This window comes from Gavialis gangeticus, unplaced genomic scaffold (genome assembly GCF_001723915.1).
Source record: "Gavialis gangeticus isolate Ggan-Ray unplaced genomic scaffold, GavGan_comp1, whole genome shotgun sequence".
Classification (NCBI taxonomy): Eukaryota; Metazoa; Chordata; order Crocodylia; family Gavialidae; genus Gavialis; species Gavialis gangeticus.
Window position 1 is genome coordinate 33570830 of NW_017729024.1, and position 19458 is coordinate 33590287.

Here is a 19458-nt window from a genome sequence, read left to right on the forward strand (position 1 = left end):
CTCCCTCCCCCAACTGCTTTGAGGTGCTGAGCATCCCTGATATGCCAGTGCCTTGCCCATGCCATTGCCTCTCGCTCCCAAGCCACAGCCCCCCAGCCCTACTGGTGCCTCTCTCTTGACCCACAGCTCCCTGGCCCTGCTGGTGCCCCCTACAACCCCCTACCCCCTCAGCCCTGCCAGAGGGGGCCCCCAGCTGCCAGAACGACAGGGTCAGGAACTTAGATCTGCAGCCTCTGCTCCCCCCCCCCGCAGTGCCTGAGCCCTGGCTGCTGCCTGTAGAAGGCAGTGGCTGCTGCAGTCCCCGCTCCCCAATAGGCAGCACAGCTGGAGCGGAGCCCATGAGGGAGGGGCAGATGCAGGGTGCTCCGCTCTACCGCCATCCCCCTGGGGGCCTCTACAGACCAGCAGGCAGGACCCAGCATGGCAGAGCACAGTGGGGTATGAGGGCTCAGTGCCGCCACTAGGAGTCCCATGCTGCCATGCACATGGCACCCCCTGCCTGATCACCCTCCTCCTGTTCCCCCCTGGCCCCTTGCAGGCTGAAACTCTGCTGGCCTGCAGAGGGAAATCCACCATTTCCCCTATTTTTCTCCTTTAAGGGAGAAAATCTGCGGCTTTAGCTGATTTTTTGGATTTGAACTTCGCTGTTGAACAGTAAGAAAGATTTCTGTACCTCCCTGCCTTTTTGCCATCTGACACCACCAGGGAAGGAATCCTGCCTTACCTGCACATCAAAGAGTAACTCACAAAGACACTAACATGGACTCAGAGGAACATACTTCCACCTTCAGCTTCCTCTGTACAAAAAAGAAGCTTATTTTCTACCTATGGGGACTTTTTACCATCATTAGTTTTCCCTGAGCCTGGGGAAGGGTGTGTGTGCCTGAAAGCTTGCAAAAAAAGTTTGTGATATTTCGTAGTTGGTCTAATAAAAGGTATCATCTCTGAACCAAGAGTTCTAGAGTTTTGCATCACTCTTGTGAGAGGAACTCTCTCACAGGGGAGATATGCCAGGTTCAGAGCTGGAAAAGCGCCTGTTGATAGGAGCATGTTTTGTTTGGGAGAAATTGTGTGAATGCTTGTACACTGTTCATTTCTACTGGGAGAACTGTGATTCTCATAGTAGAAATGTAATGCCTGTACACGGTCTGTCATTCAGTTCTCTATGGGCATTTATACACTTGCTCTGGGAATGGTGGGGGAGTGCTTTAATTAGAGTGGCTCTGAGAGCTTTAAATAAAGTGCCCCCACCACCATTTTTAAGTGTGGGGGTGCTGATATACAAGATGCTGGAGGCTGCTGGAGTGCAGCTATTACTACACCCCAGCAGACTTGATTAATCAGGTTTGCTCTGACTCGTAATTATAGCACATGGGAACCTGGCTTCAGCCGCATGCTGCTCTGTATTGAACGGACCCAGCTGGATCAGCACCAGCCAGGAGAAGTGGCATGCAGCTGAAGCTGGCTTCCCACGAGCTACTGGGGATGGGAGGAGCCCAGCTGGGTCTGCACCGGCCAGCAGAAATGGCGGCAGAGCCATGTGCCGCTCAGGACAGGATGAGCCTGGCCGGAGCGGCAGGGGCTGAGCTGCATTTTCCCCTTGCCTGCGCCCGTCAGTCCTGAGAGGCACATGGCTCCACTGCCACTTCTGCTGGCCAGTGACAACCTGGCCAGGCTCCTCCCATCCCCAGTAGCACATGGGAAGCCAGCTTCAGCTGTACGCTGCTCCAGATGGGACAGACCCACCCGGGTTGGCACCAGCCAGCAGAGGCGGCGGTGGGGCCGTGTGCCGCTTGGGACTGACCAGCGCAGGTAGGGGGAAAGTGCAGCTGAGCCCCTGCTGCTCTGGCTGGGCTTGTCCTGAGGTTCATTTCACGTTTGTAAAATTCTTGGAGAGCCCCACATAGATCCACTGCATAGACATGCAAAATATATTTTGACTTATTTGGTTGGCATGATTTGGTTGGCCTTTTGACTCAGCTTTGACAATCTCAGTCCAACTTCCATTAAAATGAATGGGATTTAGAGGGCTCCAAATCTTTTATGACAACTTTGTAACATGCCTGTCTACCCCTTTTTGCAAAGCTCAGCCATAGTTTGGAAGCTCAGCCAAAGAACATAAGAGCTTCTGAACATAAGAGCATAAAAAGTGCCATGCTTGGTTAGCCCCATGGTCCATCTAGCTCAGTATCTTGTCCCGAACAGTGGCAGAGGTGGATGCTATAGAGGGAGAGTTTTGAACTGGTTAGACCCATTTCATTGTCACTTCCTGCAACTTCATCGGTGTCAAAAGTCACGTGACAGCACTTCCTGATGTGATACCACTTTCTGTGAGGTCTTTGAATATGGCTTGCCAGCCCACTGGGTGATTAAAAAGTTTGTGATCCGGCCCCACATTCAAAAAGTTTGGACACCCTTGGGCTAAAGGGACTGTTGTGGGGCTGTATGTGGGAGCAGGAAAGTTGGTTCAGGGGTGGCTTCATGCCCTCATGCGGTCCCATACTCCAGTTTCCTTCTCACCACGTGCAGAACCTGACTGGTACAGGCTGATAGCCCCTGGGTCTTGGGACGAGCACTGGATATAGTATAACCTATAAGCTGTGGCCTGGGACGAGTGGCCTTGGTGCTGGCTTATAGCATGACCGCAAACAAGTAATTGGGGTCTCAGAAGGATGGGAGATGTCATCCCTGCTGAGTAGGAACAGGAACATCTTACTCTTTCTCATTTTCCCCCTGTCCCCCACACTCCAAACTCCTTTATTGTTTTATCTTTGGGCCAGCAAAACTGTTGTGCAGTATTTATGATCCAGCCCCTGAATAATATGCTATAATACAGTGTGTTTTCAGTAGCCAAGAAGCTGGAAAGCTCTGTATGAAGTCTTCATTATTTTATAAATGAGTAGCAGATAAAAATATTTTTTTGCCATCTTACCCTGATCATCATCGCAGTCAGCATCTTATCAGAAAGTTACACACTTCCTTTGTTTTGCAGCCGGGCTTGTTGCCCCATGCCATTCCTCACCAGCCAGACACCAGTTCAAGCTGCTTCCTTCTCCTGTCCTCTTGCCAGCTCTGCTGCCCAACACATTCAGTGTAATGTACACATTAACTTTTTATTTTGCTCTTACCTTGTTTTCCTTCCTGTAGGTGTTTACATAAGTAATTTTTTTTCAAAAATAATTTTAGTACCTGATAAATATTCTTTTGCAGATTAGTTTCTCAAAAAAACCCCAAACAAAACACTGAATTATAGCAATGTATTTGCATTTTATTTCATATTATTTTCAGGTATTGCTTGGGTTCAGGGAGTAGAGATGTTCCAAGTCACATAAAACTTGTGGGTTTATAACACCCCTGGGTACTCAGCCCCTGCGTGTGTGTGTAGTGTAATCACTTTGGCACATGAACACTAGACTCTTGTCTGTCTGTAGGTTTTAATGCTGTGTTAAATATTAAAAACATTGTTTTTTCTAAAGAGATGTTGTATTAGGTGCCATTTCCTGGTGTGAATGTCAAGTGATCAAGAGCCTTTGAGGCCTGACAAAAGCCATGGTTTGATTCCCTAGATAAGCACTAAAAAATTGGTAATATCTGTTAGTTTTAAGAGATGTTCTAGTCTGGAGGGTACATTTTATAAACTCCTGACATAGGTGAGACTAAATTTGAATCACTAATTCAACCCAGTAGCTTCATAAGGCATATCACATTTCAAAGCAGTCTGAAAAAGTCATTTTTAAAGCACTTGGAGAAGTCAGCCTTTAAAAGTGAGTTTGCAAACTTCCCTGTAGGACAGGAGGTGTTCTCTCATAATCTGAATTAAAATTCCTAGTTTTCCTTTGTTATTTTTTGGTAACTGTCACTTTGTTTTGTAAGAAAATGTAAGTAACTATGAGATTTAATAAACTACTAAGGAAAAGTAAAATAATATTCAGAAATCTTGTTGCTAAGTGACATTGGTTGGTATTACTTGCACTAGCCTTCAACAGAGGGCCAGGATTTAAATTCTGAAGTCCTTTAACATGTTTGGTGTCCTTAATAAGTTATGCTACCTAGGGAAAAAAACAGAACGTTAACTTTTCCTTACACTCACCTTTTTCCAACTTAGGAAAGTTATACCTCTGTGGTTTCTGCTGTATCATCCACAGCAGTGGTTCCCAACCTTTTTAAACCATGGACCAGCAAGCTGCGGCCCAGAAGTGGCTGAGGACCAGCATACTGCGGACTGGCAGCCAACGCTTTTTTATACTCGGAGTAAGAAAGGGTTGGCTACTGGTCCACTGTATGCCAGTCCCTTCCAGAGTTCCAGTTGAGCAGTCAACCCTTCGTGGCCTGGGGGTTGGGAACCTCTGATCCACAGCAGGCCTTCTTTTGCAGTATCTGACACTACTACCATGCCGAAAAGTTGCTTTCTTAGTAGTTTCCTAGAATTTGTAGTTGTTTCTATTAGAATAATTCTATAAAGAGAAACATTTTATTATCCAGCACCATCTGCTGGTTAGTCTTTGTCAAATGTAACTTGGTTAATTTCTTCTTTCTCGGTGTTTGTCCCGAAATTTTGCAAAGAACAATGTTTCCAACTATTTAGTGGGTCTAAGGACACAGGCAAACAAGGTTCTTTGGGTAAATGTGGTATCTTTTATTAGACCAACACAGCTACAACCAACACCCCCAAAACATCTAATATGTAGCTCTTCTGTTAATTGTCCAGTGCACTATTGAGGACAGTCTAATGGAAGGAATTCAGCTGTTTTGAACGTGTTTGAGAATGTAAATGTAGGAACCTTTTTAAAGATAATGTCTTATAACAGTTTTAATATTAAAATACATATTTCAATTATACTTAATAAAACAGATATTTAAGAACTGCAATTTTTTTGGACAGGATAACTGTTAGGTCCAGGTCCTAGAAAAACTCTTAGGCACATATAAAGAATGTAACTTTAAATGTATGAGTAGTTCCATTAAATTTAACCATTTGAAGTCTCCTTTTATTTTGTGTGTGCAGGGTGGATTTGATTTAAATTAAATCAATTTGAACCATAATTTAAATCACTGATCAGGAAGCCTTAATTTAATCGCTGTTTTCTACAAAAGGTACATTCTTGTTGTTCAATATTCTTTATTCATTTAACTTCTTGAAACTTTGCACTTTTAGAGAAAGGTAAGGGCTTAACTCTGTACACAGACTTGCAGAGAAACAATAGGGCTAATGTGTGGGTTAGTTATCTCTCATCTCCGCATACAGCTGTTAACAAGGATATTTTCTGGAGAGACAAATCCACAGTTTGGGAATTGAAACTAAGCATCACAGAGATTCTTAATGAGATCTTCTAGACTGAACACTGAGTCCCATTGAGTAGAGTGGTTTTCTTTAATCTTCACTAATCTATAGAAAAGCCTTTGGGAACCCCATAAAATTAGGCCCCTAATATAGTTTATGGCCTGTTGTGACCTATTTATAAAACTTTTCTAAAAAGCTTACATGAATATATTGTCTCAAGTAGTATATAATTAGCAGTTATAATCCCTATTCCATGAAATCTTTGAGCTTTATCATATCTTAAATTAAAACTATATTTATATAGGTTTGTTTGGGATTTAAAAAAAAAAAATCTTAACAAAATATTAAGTACAATTAAATTTAAAAAAAATCTGGTTTAAATAAAAAAAAATCTTTTTTTTTAATCGTTGTTTTTTATCCAACCTGTGTGTGCTCAAGTATTTTGTCAGGCCACTGTCTCACTGTGCTTTTTATGGTGTCCTGTAAGATGTTCTGAAAGCAAAAGAGGGTGTTGCCCTTTTACTATTAATGGTAGATGCTTTCCTGAAATGAAACGAACATAAGATTGGAACAAGTTCCAATTCTTTGCACAATGATAGGAAAAAATATCTTTTAAAGACTGATAATGATGATATCATCTTTGCACTGTGATGAGTGAAATGAGGAAACATTAGCCTATTAAAGAAAACATGGTTTGCAGATTACACTGGGTGAGTTGTTTGGAAACAAAACACAGTATTCTAAGTAAGGTCTTACCAGTGCCTTGTACAGCAATGCATAATACGGTATTTGATTCTATAGTTCTTTGGAATAGTTACTGGAATGTGTTCCAAAGAAGGTAATACAATTATTTTATTAATGGATTTATTGTAACCTACTATATTGAAATTCATTGTGGCAAGTAAAAGCTTCCTACTTCTTGCAATCACTCTATATAAAGCTACTGTCGGATAATGTCCTTGTGGGGTTTTTGCAACTATGATCTTTTGATGAAGTGTCTGCTTTTTTATATCCCGCTTTAGCTTTGTTTGCATTAAAACTTCAGATGTCCTGTTTCTTTAGAAATTCAAATCCAAAGGGAGTACTGAGTTTGAATTCTGCAGGGCATCTGAGTTAAGAGTTAGGTTATTTGTTTAATGCCTGTTGAGCAACCATCTTGACTCACTTACACATTTTGAAGGTCAATCCACCTTTACAATAAAAACTGTATAGTAAATATTACAGTGGTTTATGAAACCAAACTCCCAGAAAAACAAAAATGACAGTTGTGTTACTTTGTTGACCAAACATGTTCACTGTTTGTGGTGTAGGTAAAGGCCTGTTTACTCTTTTTGTTGCGTGAGTAAATTTTGTTAGGTTGGTTTTGGAATGATCTGGTTTGATTGTAGAAACGTAGTATAAGCCTTAAACCAAATATAAGGCTGTGCAAGATAGCTTGACAGTGTGCTAGAATTACTGCTGCCTTTTCAGCTATCACGCTTTACTTGCTGCTATTTAGACGGAAGTTTTCTTTCTACAACCAATGCTGAGATTAAGTAAGTTTACCGTAATCAAGTCTGAAAGTAGTGGTTTTATGATGATGTGAGCATATACGGTTTCATTACCTTGAATAGGCATGAAGATAATTTATTGCTTTCAGTTAGTTTTTGTTCTTCGCATAATGGTACTACTAGTACTTCTAGTACTAGTGGTATTGAACACTATCATTATCCGCTATTATTGACTTTGATGAGAATCTGAATCTTTCTAAATTAGTGTGGTGGGGTGGGGAGAAAGTGTCACAATTTTCTACAACTCCAGCTTGGATATGGGAGCAAAACATCTTTTTTCAAATGACTCTCATATACCTAATAACTTTCTCTTAATACAATGCTTGAATTTCCTTGTGTGATCTGAGTTTTGCTTACTCTCTCTTTTTTTTCCAAAGGGAAGATGACAGTTGTTTTTCCTGTTTAGTGGAATGTTTTAAAACTCTAGGTAGACACTAAGTGTACCTATGGGGACTTTGTACCATCTTTACTTTTCCCTGAGCCTGACAAAGGGCTTGTGCGCCCGAAAGCTTGTGGAAAAAAGATGCTTTTTTGCAATTTCTTAGTTTGTCTAACAAAAGGTATAATTTCAGAACCAAGAGTTTTAGAGTTTTGCATTTCAAGTAGACACTCAAGAATTTTTAAAGGTTTTTTGTTTGGTTTTGTTTTACAATACTATGAACTCATTGGGTTGCTATCCTTAATGTGGCTCATAGTAGATTAAAACTTCAATTTTATAGACTTGTCTTCTACTAAATGTTTTTTATTAGTATCGTGTAGCGTGCATGAATTTTTAAGGCAATTTTAAGCAGTCATTAGTTGGTTCAAAAATACATGTCCAGATAAAGCTTACACAAGAGTACTACTTTTGTCTAAATAGTGTCTACTATTATAATGCCAGCAGCAGTGTTATAATACCAGCAGCAGTGAGCACTGCTGTTTAAATTGTTCTAATAGCTTTCTGTCTACCTTGCTATATTGAAGAGATTCTCTTTAGCATTTTGGGTACACTTAGACTCTGCCCAGAAGCGACATCTTAAAAAGAGAGAGAGATAAAAAAGCAGCATTCCAACTACTCTTTCATATTTGGAGAGTGGAGTTGAGGGGTTATTGATTTTTGAAGTGGTTCAAAAATATCTTGCAGCCTTTCTTGGAACAGCTTTTGTATCAAAACATATTCGTTCCAAAATAAACCTTATAGAGGGAGTAGTACCTTTTGAGGGTGTTGATGTTTTTAGTAGGTTATATAACCTTTTGAAGCTGCTTCCTGTTCATGTGTGCACTGAATTTAAGCCTGCTGCCATGTATACATAACTATTTTAGCTGTGTAACAGGGAAAAATACATTTTGGATACTAATGGTTCAGAGAGGGCTGCTGCTTAACTTTATACTGGGTATATTTATATATGCGATTAGTGCTCCTCAATAAACTCTGGTGCAGTTCCCGCTGGAGTTGACTGCTCTGGGGCGTAGCATATTCACATGAGCCTGGGACTGCTGCAGTTTGAGCCAGAGTGGAGCAGCCCTGGGCTGGCGACAGGCTTAGCAGGGGTCAGCCCCAGGCCCTAGGTGGTGGCACTGGGGCGGCGGAGGGGCTGGCTGGGGCACAAGAGTGCCCAAAGTGCGGAGCCATGTGGCTGACCACCTGAACCGACTGTGAGCCCATCACCATCCACTTGTGCTTTCTGTGCAGTAAAGGACTCCATCATAAGCAGGGATACTGGTTTTCCCTGTTTTTAAAAATTACTTTTATATTTATATATAATATAGATATACATCTATAGCTATAGAGTGTGTGTGTGTGTGTGTGTGTGTGTGTGTGTGTATATATGTATGTATATGTATATATAAAAGTAAATTCGGAAGCCTACCAGTTCCTCAATCACTATAATACAATAAATTCTAAATGCCTATAAACTTCGGCATTTGATTTTAGGTTTTTCATCATGGAAAATCAGAGCTCCCCCTGCTCCCTTCACTCACCAGGACTTGGATCCAGCTGCAGTTGTTTCCCTCTCCTGCTTTGTAGTGCTGAGCAGCCTTGGTATGCGAGTGCCCTGCCAATGCCATTGCCCCTCACTTCCCACACACAGCCTCCTGGCCTTGCTGGTGCCACTCGCTCTCAATGCACAGCCCCCTGGATCCTACTGGTGCCCTTCACTCCCCATCCACAGCCCCCTGCCCCCCCCACCCCAGCCCTGCTGGAGGGGCCCCCAGGCTGCCAGGGCTATAGGGCCTGGGACCCAAGTCTGCAGCCCCCTGCCCCAGCTCCTGCCTGTGGGAGGAAGCAAGTGATGCAGCAGAGCAGAGAGCGGAGCCTGGATCTCCTCCCCCACTGGTGGCATGGCTGGAGCACAGCCCATTTGCAGGGAGGGTAGATGTAGGGGTGCCTCACCATGGTGGTGTAGGACTCTGTCGCTGGTAGGTGTTATAGGGCTTTGGCCTCTTTTTCGTTGGTGCCTTGCCCCCCAGTGACATCAGGCTGAGATCTGGATTTGGTGCTACCTAGATGGTTCGGGTACTGCTCCTACTCACCTGCCATGTCTTTGTTCTCTGGGGAGGCAGTTCCCTGTAGGTGGCCCAAGAGGATCTCGACCCTGGGCTTTCTTCGTGGGGATCCAGCCTCCCCTTTACTCCACCCTCACCACATTCACAGGCAGGGATAGACTCTGCTCTTCTTCAGATCTTGCGCTGGGATGATCCCACCTCATCCACTCTGCCTGCTTCCAAAGGTCAGGTCTTCCTGGCAGTCCTTCTTCCCAGGTCATCCTTAGTCTTCAGACTGAGGCCTGGGCAACCTGGTCTGGGGTTAACTACAACTGAGAATCCAAATTAAACTTAAGAAGTCAGCGTCCGCTGACAGGCTCCTGGGATCTTGTCTCCCAGTTGCCCAAAGTCTTGCCGAAGACTGTGTCTTTTCTGCCTAGTGGGCATTTGGATGGATTGGCTGTCCAATGCTGGGCATGTGTTGGCCCTCTTGGGGAGGCCCCCCTGGGGGCCTGCACCCATTCCCCCTTATTACCCATCTGACCTACAGCTGGGCTGCCAGGGTCCCACCAGCCAGTAGCACATGCCACTCCCACATGGGGCTTCATAGTCTCTTGCACCTCCTTTGCTGTGTTGCCCAAGTGTGCTGGCAGTCCCTCGTTGTTCCTCCCTGCTGCAGTACCTGTGTTCCCTGGCGTGGCTGTGGCTCTGCTCCCGAGCATCCAAGGGGACTGCTTCCCCCTAATGGAGCTCCCTGGCATCCCTCCATTTCTGGGGCTTGGGCTCCTCGTTCCATCTGCTGGAGCCTTCTGACAGACGCTCAGCCTCTTTTCCCAGTGTTCGCGGCTGGTGCTCCTTTGCTCTGCCGCCAGTGTCTCCTGGCCAGCGTTCTGCTCCCTTCTCCGCAGCACTGGCCCAGCTGGATCCCTGACTGCCTTTTGAGCAGCCCGCGCCTCTTGGGAACCATGTCCTTGGTGGTCACGGATTCGCAGGCTCAGGCAGCTCCAGAACTGCCGAGCCTGTGCTGGCGTTTCTCCCCAGCTGCCGCTCATCTTGGCTCCTGTAGTGAGTATCGGGGCGCATCAAATGAGGGGTTGGGACACATTGAGGGGGCTTTTGCCTCGCCTCTCACAGGCTCCCAGTAGTGGCACTGAGCCTCCCCACCCCACTCTGCCCTGCCATGCCCGGTTCTGCCTGCTGGGGCACGGAGGCCCCAGAGAGTACAGCAGGGTGGGGAGCCCTGAGCCTGCATCTACGAGCCTGCACCCACCCCACTCTGCCCTCTAAGCTGGGGGGCACATGCCCGCCATGCCCTCATGTGGGAGTGTACACAGAAGGGGGGAGCCAGTCCCCCCGCCATCTTCCAGATGAGTTGCTCGCAGCTCTGTCCCATTTCCCACCTTGGTCCTGTGTCTGTGCATTCCCACCCAGGCCCCAAGTCCCACCCTGACTGGGCAGTGCCCCCAGCCCTGCCTACCTGCTTCCCTCCCTCACTATAGGGGCTTCAATTTCCACCCCCCGAGACTTACCTGCAGGAAGCTGTGGGAGCTGTTCTCATGCTGCCTGGCTGCTATGTGCATGTGCACATGCATATGGCACCCTCTGCCTGATCACCCTTCTCTCATTCTCTCCAGCCTCTCGCAGGCTAGAAGTCTGCCAGCCTGCATGGGGAAACCTGCCATTTCTCGTGTTTTTTTTCCTTTAAAGGAAACAATCTGTGTTTTATCAATTTTACCATGTTTTTCCATAGCAAGTGGAAAACCCAGATCCATGGTCGGAATTATGGCAGAATTAATTAATTTACTGCACGCGAATGCCAGCACATGTGTAGATGGTGACGCTTTGCTGTGAAGCTAATTGGTCAACTCCACAGTAAAACACACATAAAGATGAACCCACTGTGAAGCAGGATGCTCTGCTCTGACAAAATTTATGAGCTTTGTCAGTGGAGAACAGTAAATGAAGGGAGAAAATCACAAAAGGGAGGTAACTTATTTTTAAAAAGTAAAACCTTGAATTTGAAAGATGGGAAGTATTAAAGATTATTGAAAACAGAAGTATAAACATCAGAGGTTAGGTACCCCACACAATTTCTTGTGCATCCTCACCTGGTGGGGGGGGTGTATCCTTTCTGTAAATCAGATGAGTAAATGAAAGGTATAAAGCTGACTGAACTATCATACAGTCAGCCAAGGTTTTACGATGTGCCTATAAATGTGCCCAGTATTGTGGGGAGTGACACGCATTTTAATTAGAATGGCTCTCCGGAGCTACTCTAATTTAAACACCCACAGCATGTTGTGTATTCAGCATCCTGCATTTCAAAATGGCGGTGGGGGTACTTTAACTAAAGCTCGTTTAACGAGCTTGTTCAACCAGCTTTAGTTAAAGTGCCCCTTGACACCATTTTGAAATGCAGGGCACTGAATACGTGAAACACTGCAGCACGCTGGCTCATTCTGATTAGAACACCCCAACAGACTCAGTCTGCTACAGTGTGTCATGGCACATATAATAGTGCCCATACCTTCTGTTTTTGAGGGGTGCTTGGCAATGGTCATTATTTTGCTACAAACTATATACAGTTGTAACTTTTTTCCAAAGCTTCAGATGCATTTTGTAGTATCTTATGATATATTAAACTGCATGCGCAAATAAGTCCATAGTTTTTATACGGCTGCAAGGTACATGGGCTTATTGTATACTTCATGTATACTGAATATATAGTAATTCCATGTATGTAACTTTATATTTGCTTATTAATATGAGCCACTTGTGTTGACATTTGTTAGCTTTATAACTATCTGGGCACATCTACACATGCTATTAATGCAGCACAGTAAGCTGGCGCATTTTGCACCAGAGTTTTATGCACCTGGGACCGCAACATTTTGAACCAGGTTGGAACAGCCGTGACTGGCAGGGTTCCTGGAGGGTCAACCTGTCAACCCAGGGTTGCTGTGACCCGGCTCAACATGCAGTAGAGAGGCTGACTGGGGCACGAGGGTGCTCTAATGTGGGGCTAGCTGGCAGGCAGCCCCAGCACTGAAGCGCTATTGTGCCCCAACCAGTCCCATCAGCATCTACACGTGTATTGCTGTACACTAAATAATGCCACCATAGGGTAGTACTTGTATTTATAAGTGCTAACCTATGGCAGTGTTTATGAGTTTACTGTGGCATAATAGGGTCGCACATGTAGATGCTTACATTTTTTACCATGGAGCTAATTAAGCAACTCGTGTAGACGCACCTTCTGAGTACTTCATCTGCAACTGAAGAAAACCTTGCTATTTTTGTGGATGCAGCACAACTTAGTTTCATAATCTTTTTGCATGTTCTTGAAATACCTCGAAGGCAGGCAGCTGTGCTGCTGGCTGGAAAGGGAATGTAGGTTCTAGCCAACTTAATTTTTTTTTTTTTTTTGGAAATATGTACTTGATCCTCTAAAATCTTTGTTGGTGAAGAGGTCCAGGTCTTTGGGGGGCTGAAAGTGCATGAAAGTTTTTAATTATGTATATACATTAAAGTGTATGCACATGTAATAAATGAATAAATTATTATAAATGTGAGGAAGGAGAAAAGTAAAAGCTGTACATGCAGCCTTTAATTATGGCATTTCCTGACACTGCATCTTTAAGATGCTCTTGTTTATAGGGACTTTCTAGTACGTAATATTTGCTAGAATTAAATCTTGTAAGGTGCTTCATAGTAGTTTTAGAAATGCACGTATCAGAGCATTCATAACAGTAGGCTGCTTCAGAGCCAAGTCTGTTGCATTATCAAATATTTATGTCTTCTTCCATGTGTAGCCAATGGAGTCTCAGTAAGTTTTATATTGCTATACAAAAATATCAAGTTATTTTCATTAAATAATTTATTTCAATTCACACCTTAAATTCACTTGTCCTTTTTAGTTTTGGTTAAGTTACTTTAAGCAAAGGATTAACATGAAATAAATTTGAAAAGAGAAAGCTTGCATATAGGCTTTTACTTTGATACTTCTCTGTAGCAGTGGTTTTCATGCAACTGATGCCACCTAGTGTGTTTGTATAAAATTAGCACTGTTTAGTGTCACACATGCTAGCCAGTGATAAAAGAGTGAAAATGAGGTCTGTCAACATTTATCCATAGGGAAGAAGTGGATTAGCACTAATATGGTTTAAGCACAGGAAGGGAAGGAAACAGAAAATGTGCTTTTATTGCTCGTCCTACCCCAAATTGTTGTACCTGCATCATGAATCTCTCTCTTTCTCTCCTCTATGGTAATATAATAATTACCTATATTACAGGGGTTGAAGTTTAGCACGTGCAAAACATTTAGTTCCTCAGCTAGATGCTGCACAAATTGTAAAATTGTATGTGTGCATATATTATGGATATGACTATTTCCATACTATTTAAATACGCTTTCTCCTTTGTCCACTTACTACAGTGTTAGTGAACCTTTATGACCATTTCTCTTTTCCTTTTTTTCCTAGCTACTTAAAAAGCAAACTTAAAACAAAATCCCATTATATGAAATCATATTGACACTGGTTTGTCAATAAGAGAACATTGTGGATTTGCTCTGTTACTTAAGCTAATAAATTGATAGCAGTATTATATTTTCTTCTAGCTATCAGGCACAAAAGGAGACTGAGGCATACCTTTCCCAATAGGTTTCATGTTCATTTATTTGTGACAAAATTCTGTGAGATTCCCAGAAACTTGTTTTTCATTTATATTTCTGAAGAAATGAGTTTTTACTAGTCTTTTCTTAGCCCTATCTTAGTTTTAGACTCTCTGCTTTGGAGAGTCTTAATTCTGAAATGTCCTAAATTTTGACTTGGCATGTTAACATTCTGCATATAGTGAAGCTGCAACAATGGTGTGACAGTGGAGAATGATCATTTTTGAGGTGGAAACTACAGTACACATCATTGCCTCTGCTTGGTTTTCCTTCTACAGGTGCTTATGTAATGTTGCACATCAGATTTTTTTTTTAAGGTCAATGAAGTTAGTATTTCTTTAATTATGTGTGATTACACTTATTGGATATTTAATGTGGAGAACTGACATAAAAAGTAATGTTGTGGGATTGGGGGAAAGCAAAGAAAGAATATACGTTCAGAAAAACTTTTCTTTCCTAAGGCTGTGTTGCTTGTCCTCAAGGTAGCTCAATGAAATATATTAATTAAATACCTTTCTTTATTTTTTGTTGTTACTGAAAAATTCTAGGGGCTGCAAGAAGCTGTTATACCATAAATAGAGTCTCAAGAAGCAGGCTTGATTTTTAAGAAGTAAAATTACTGGGAAGAAAGAAAAATCCCCAGACTTTTAATACAAGTCCTGTATGGAACACCTTTTAGGATGTTATGGCCTAATATAAAGTTGGTTCTTCCTTTTAGTGCTAACATAGAATTGGCGTGTAAACTAATGAATTTGTTGAATTGATTAAAATGGTTTATGTTGGACTTAGATAAGTGTTCTTCTTTGGAAGTCTGCATTTTTTTTAATATCTGAAAGATTGGGCAAAGACTAGGTCTTCATTTGCTCCCTAGGCAGGAAGAAACTGTTGAGGCCCCTCTTTTACAATGAACTGGTTGCCTTTAAACTGCAAAGACATTGATTTCCAGTTGGTCTGTTTCATGGTGTTCAATAGTACTCATATTTATTTAGATAAAAATATTGGAAATTGCTAGAACAACTTAACTGACATAACTGATTCTATCACTGTGTTCAGTGAGGTCTACGTTGAAGTCAATAACTTTCTGAAGACATCATCTTTGGTAAACCTTTTTCTATTGTGCTGCAGAAATGAGATTTGCAGTGCTGTTTTGTTAATAGTTTATAAAATATAGATGTTCAATAAAATTACACATCTGTAAAACTACTCAAGTTTTCCTGACAATAGTCTCTGCATTTAAACTGGCTTATGTAAGTGGTTCTTCTGGTCATGTAATTTACAGTATGTATGTACCTACTCAGTTACATGGCTTGAGTCTTTTACTTTTTAAGGTATTTTTTCTTAACTATTTTACTGTCAAGCAGTCCCCTAATGAAGTAGTTCTTAAGTGCTAAAAGGAAAAAAATGATTGACATTTTTCTTTAGAATTCAAAATGTAGTGTGTGAGGGAGCATTGTATTCTAATAAAATCCTTGTAGAGGCTTTTATCTGGTTTAGAAAATCATATTTTAAGAAGTTCTGGACTGTGTCAGTATCATTATTTCATCATTTTACATAGTCAGCTTTTTCCAGTACTTAAATAACACTGCAAAGTGCTGCAATAAAAATCTAAGCTGAGCAACCAGTGAAGCAAAATCCTCTTTGATAAAGATTCTAACATCTAAAACAAAGGCTCGGGGAATTGTTTATGGGTGACAGTGGTGAGCAATCCAGAAATGAAACTAGAGCTGAGAGTCACCATTCTTCATATAATTAATTTTGCAGAGCATTATTCCGGCATGCATCAACTCCTTCTGAGTTGATTTAACCGTTTTCGTATGCAACCTTTTTCAAAAGCTAATGATAAGCTGTGCTCAGTTTTATCTCTATATGCTTCTATGGCTGTATGGATGATGGTATTTTGCACCTATGTATCTCTGCAACTTCGTGATACGACTTTATCAAAAGATGATAACTTAAGGCCCTGTGAGACCTAACACTGTAAACTGAACAAATATTAATCAACTTAGTGTTGTTCAGCTTAGTGGAGCCAATTGTGTGGTAAGGTGAAACCTGCTCTGACTGTCCTTCACCTGTACAGCTTTGAGCTGCCACTAGAGGCTTGGTGAGCAGGGGCAGGACTAGGAGCAGGACCCACTTGCTGCTCCTGCTGGGTAGAAAGCAGGCCCAGTGCCGAATCAGTTGCAGTGAAACCAGAGAGACTCAGGGAAGCAGCTTCCCTGGGGCTCTCTGGTCTCGCTGTAACTGACACAGAGGCTCCATGCTGAGAGCAGGGCTGTCAGGGCTTAAGCCTGGTGGTCCTGCTCTCAGTGCAGAGCTGTCGTGCCAGTTTCAGCAAGACCAGAGAGTTCCAGGCCTGCAGCCCTGGAGCTCACTCTAAGCTCTGATCCTTTATTCTCTGGAGCTCAGGTGGCTCCTGTTCCCTGTGCCACCACCAGCAGGAGTGGAGGTGGTCCAGGCAGTGGTACTCGCTCTGCACAACATCCCTCGGGGGCAAAGCAACCTGGCTGGCCCTGCTACATCCTGGTGTCCATGCTTCACCTGAGTAGGAGGGGCCATTGCGTTCTGGGATACTGAAGGACTTCAACTTGGGCAGAATAGCTGTGAGAAATGGCCACATGGTAATGGAACAAGAACAAAATTAGGCAGATAATCCTGCCCTAGAGTGGCATAACTTTAAGCTGAATAATGAGTGTTTTAAGCCACTTAAAAGGTGTTAACATACATCCAGGCCAGGGGCTAAGAACTCCAGAAGCTGCCCTAAAATTACTGTATAACAAGGCCCTAAGATTGTCACTGTATCGGGCAACAAAGGTGCTCCTCTCTAGCTGATGGCTGTTTGCTTGTCAAAAGAGCTATGGCCCAGCATGCCTAATAGACAGGGAGAAGATAAAGCTCCTTAAGTGACAGTGACCAGTTGCATTCTAGTGGGAGGAACAATTGACAGGTATATTAAGGGAGGCACCAACTCCTCCAAAGCCAGTTGTCAAGGGGGAGAGGATCTCGTTCCAAGTTTAATAGCTTGGTGTCTCTTGAGTTGAAAAAGAATGACTAGGAAATAAGGAGAGACTTATGGCAGAATCTGAGAAGGCAAAGCCCTTGAGAATTTCAGAGGAACAAGGACAAGACACCCTGAACCTCAATGGAGGGCCCCAACAACAGGCTGAGGCTCTTTTCTGAATACAGCAGTAGGGGCTGGACAACTAAAAACACTGACAGAATTTCCTAGGAAACTACTTCAAGTTACAGCAGGGTGGGGTATTTCTGTGTTTTGTTCATATTTTATCTCCAGAACTAAGAGAACCGTTTTTTTGTTTCATATCTTTTGCTTTTTTTATGTAGTAAATTTGTTCTGCTTCTTACCTCACTGCTTGTCTTGTGATGAGGGTGATTTTGAAGTCAGCTGACATCAATAGATATACCACTTCCATGGAAATGGGGATCAATCTTCTTTCTCTCTTGCAAACCTTGGAAAAGTTTAGAGCTGGAGGGATTTTTCTCCACTGAGCTGTAATATCTGGTCAGGAGCAGGTGAAACCAAGGCTTTCCAGGGGAAGAGGAGTCTTCCTGATCATAGCCCGAGTGGTACGCAGGAAGATAGCAGGGAAGAAGTCTAGAGGTCTAGATTTCACTTTGGAAAGGTTTGTCACATTGTGTTTTAACTGCATTTGATTTCTTTCTGGGCGTGAGAGCTCAAACGAATATGCCAGTGGTTCTGCTGTGACACTGGCCACTTCCTTCAGCACCCTTGGATAAAGATCATTTGGGCTTGCTGACTTAAACACATCCAGCCCCTCCAAGTGTCCCTTTGCTAAATCGGCACTAACAGGCCGGTTTCCCTCCTATGCTTGTCTATAATTCAACTGAGGGATTTGTCTTGATCTTGAACGGAAGACAGAAGCAAAAAACTCATTGTAGAGCTCAGCTATGTCCCTCCTGTCTGTCACCAGTTACCCTAGTCTGCCCTGTAGGGGTCCTATGTTACACTGCACCTTTTTGCTCCCTATATACCTGTAGAAGGGCTATAGGTTGTCTTCAATTTTCGTTGCCAGCCTAAGTTCCATTGCTGCTTTGGCCTTTCTAACTAACTCCCTGCAAGTGCAAGCCCAGTGGGTATACTTCTCCTTGGTAGCTACCCCGTGCTTCCACAGCCTGTATGCCTCTTTTTTTTGCCCCTCGGCTTTCCTGGATTTCCCTGTTCAGCCAAGAGGGTTTCTTGGCCCCTTTGCCCCCTTTCACATGCAATGGGATTGTCTCCTTCTGCAGCCGAAGGATCTCTCCCTTTAGGAATGACCACCCTTCCTGGACTCCCATCTCAATGTTCCTGATTATCAGTGCCTCGCTAACTATTTTTTCTGAGCATATTGAAGTTGTCCTTTCTGAAGGCTAGCACTTCTGCCCTACTGGCTACCCTTCGGACCCTTTGCCAAATAGTAAATTCAGTCAATTGATGGTCACTATCCCCTAAGTTGCCTTGTACCTGCAGATCCCCCACCAGGTCATCTCCTGTAGCCAACACCAAGTCCAGTAAGGTGTTTCCCCTAGTAGAACTGTATACCTTCTGTGTTGGGTGAAGGTCCTGTACAGACCCATAGAGGGGTTCTCTAAACAAAGGAAGGAGGGCAGGAAGAAAGAAAGGATTATTATTGATGTAACTTGCAGGGAAATACTATATTTACTAGAATCTAAGATGAGGGGCTTGGGGGTTTTTTTGCCCTCAGTCAACATGGGTTGTGGGGTGAAGAGCCCTATCTTGGATTCAAGTACCAGCTGGAGCAGGCACCTGCTGCAGTCCTGGCTCCAGGCCTGAGGTGAAGCTAGAGCAAAGCAGCCACCTGTACTGGGCTAGGATGGTTTATGCTGCAGGGAAGGGGCCACATATCAGGGAAGGTGTAGGGGAGATGGTACAGTTGTGGGGTGAGAGTGTGAGGAAGACCAGTGGAGGAGGGGGGGCATGCAGGGGAGACTGCACACCCATCCCCCTACTGTGTAACTTCTGCTCTTACCCTGGCCCAAGCCAACCTGGCCAGGCCTGAAGCTGCCACCTTTGCTGACTGCCCCAAAGCCAGAGCTGCTGCAGAAAGTAAGTGTTGGCAGGACATGCAAGTGACTGGGGGTTGGGGTTGGGGTTGGGGTTGGGAGGGCAGACAGTAGCGGGGCAAGTGACCGGGGGGGAGGCAGCAGGATGGGCAAGTGGCAGGAGGGCAGGCTTAGGCATGGGTAGGCAAGGGTAGAAGCCTGGCTGCCTGCTTTCCATGTTGCAGCACTGCGGGGGGGGAGGGGGAGAGCAAATTTAAAGTCATTCTCCAGTAGTTGGTTAGTTAGTATACATGGAAAATTTATAAGAAACTTATAATTTTTGAGGACCGCAATAATTCGGAGTCATCTTAAATTTGAAGTCTTCTTGGATTTGGTAAATATGGTAGTAAAATCAGGTGGAGGAGTGTAGAAAGGGAGGATTATGGATGGTGCTGTTGGAGAGGATACAGACT

The 19458-nt window shown here is 43.6% G+C and overlaps 1 protein-coding gene and 1 long non-coding RNA gene across 2 annotated transcripts in view; one reads left to right on the top strand and one right to left on the bottom strand.

The window, feature by feature from the left end:
• The window catches only part of TNFAIP8 (TNF alpha induced protein 8), a 147571-nt gene that overhangs the window by 57306 nt on the left and 70807 nt on the right, over positions 1 to 19458 (top strand). The window lies entirely within an intron of this gene.
• LOC109297317 lies at positions 692 to 7425 on the bottom strand. Its single transcript, XR_002097279.1, has 2 exons — positions 7276 to 7425; positions 692 to 825 (listed from the first exon to the last, which is right to left on the bottom strand). It is a non-coding gene; the product is annotated as an uncharacterized LOC109297317 (long non-coding RNA).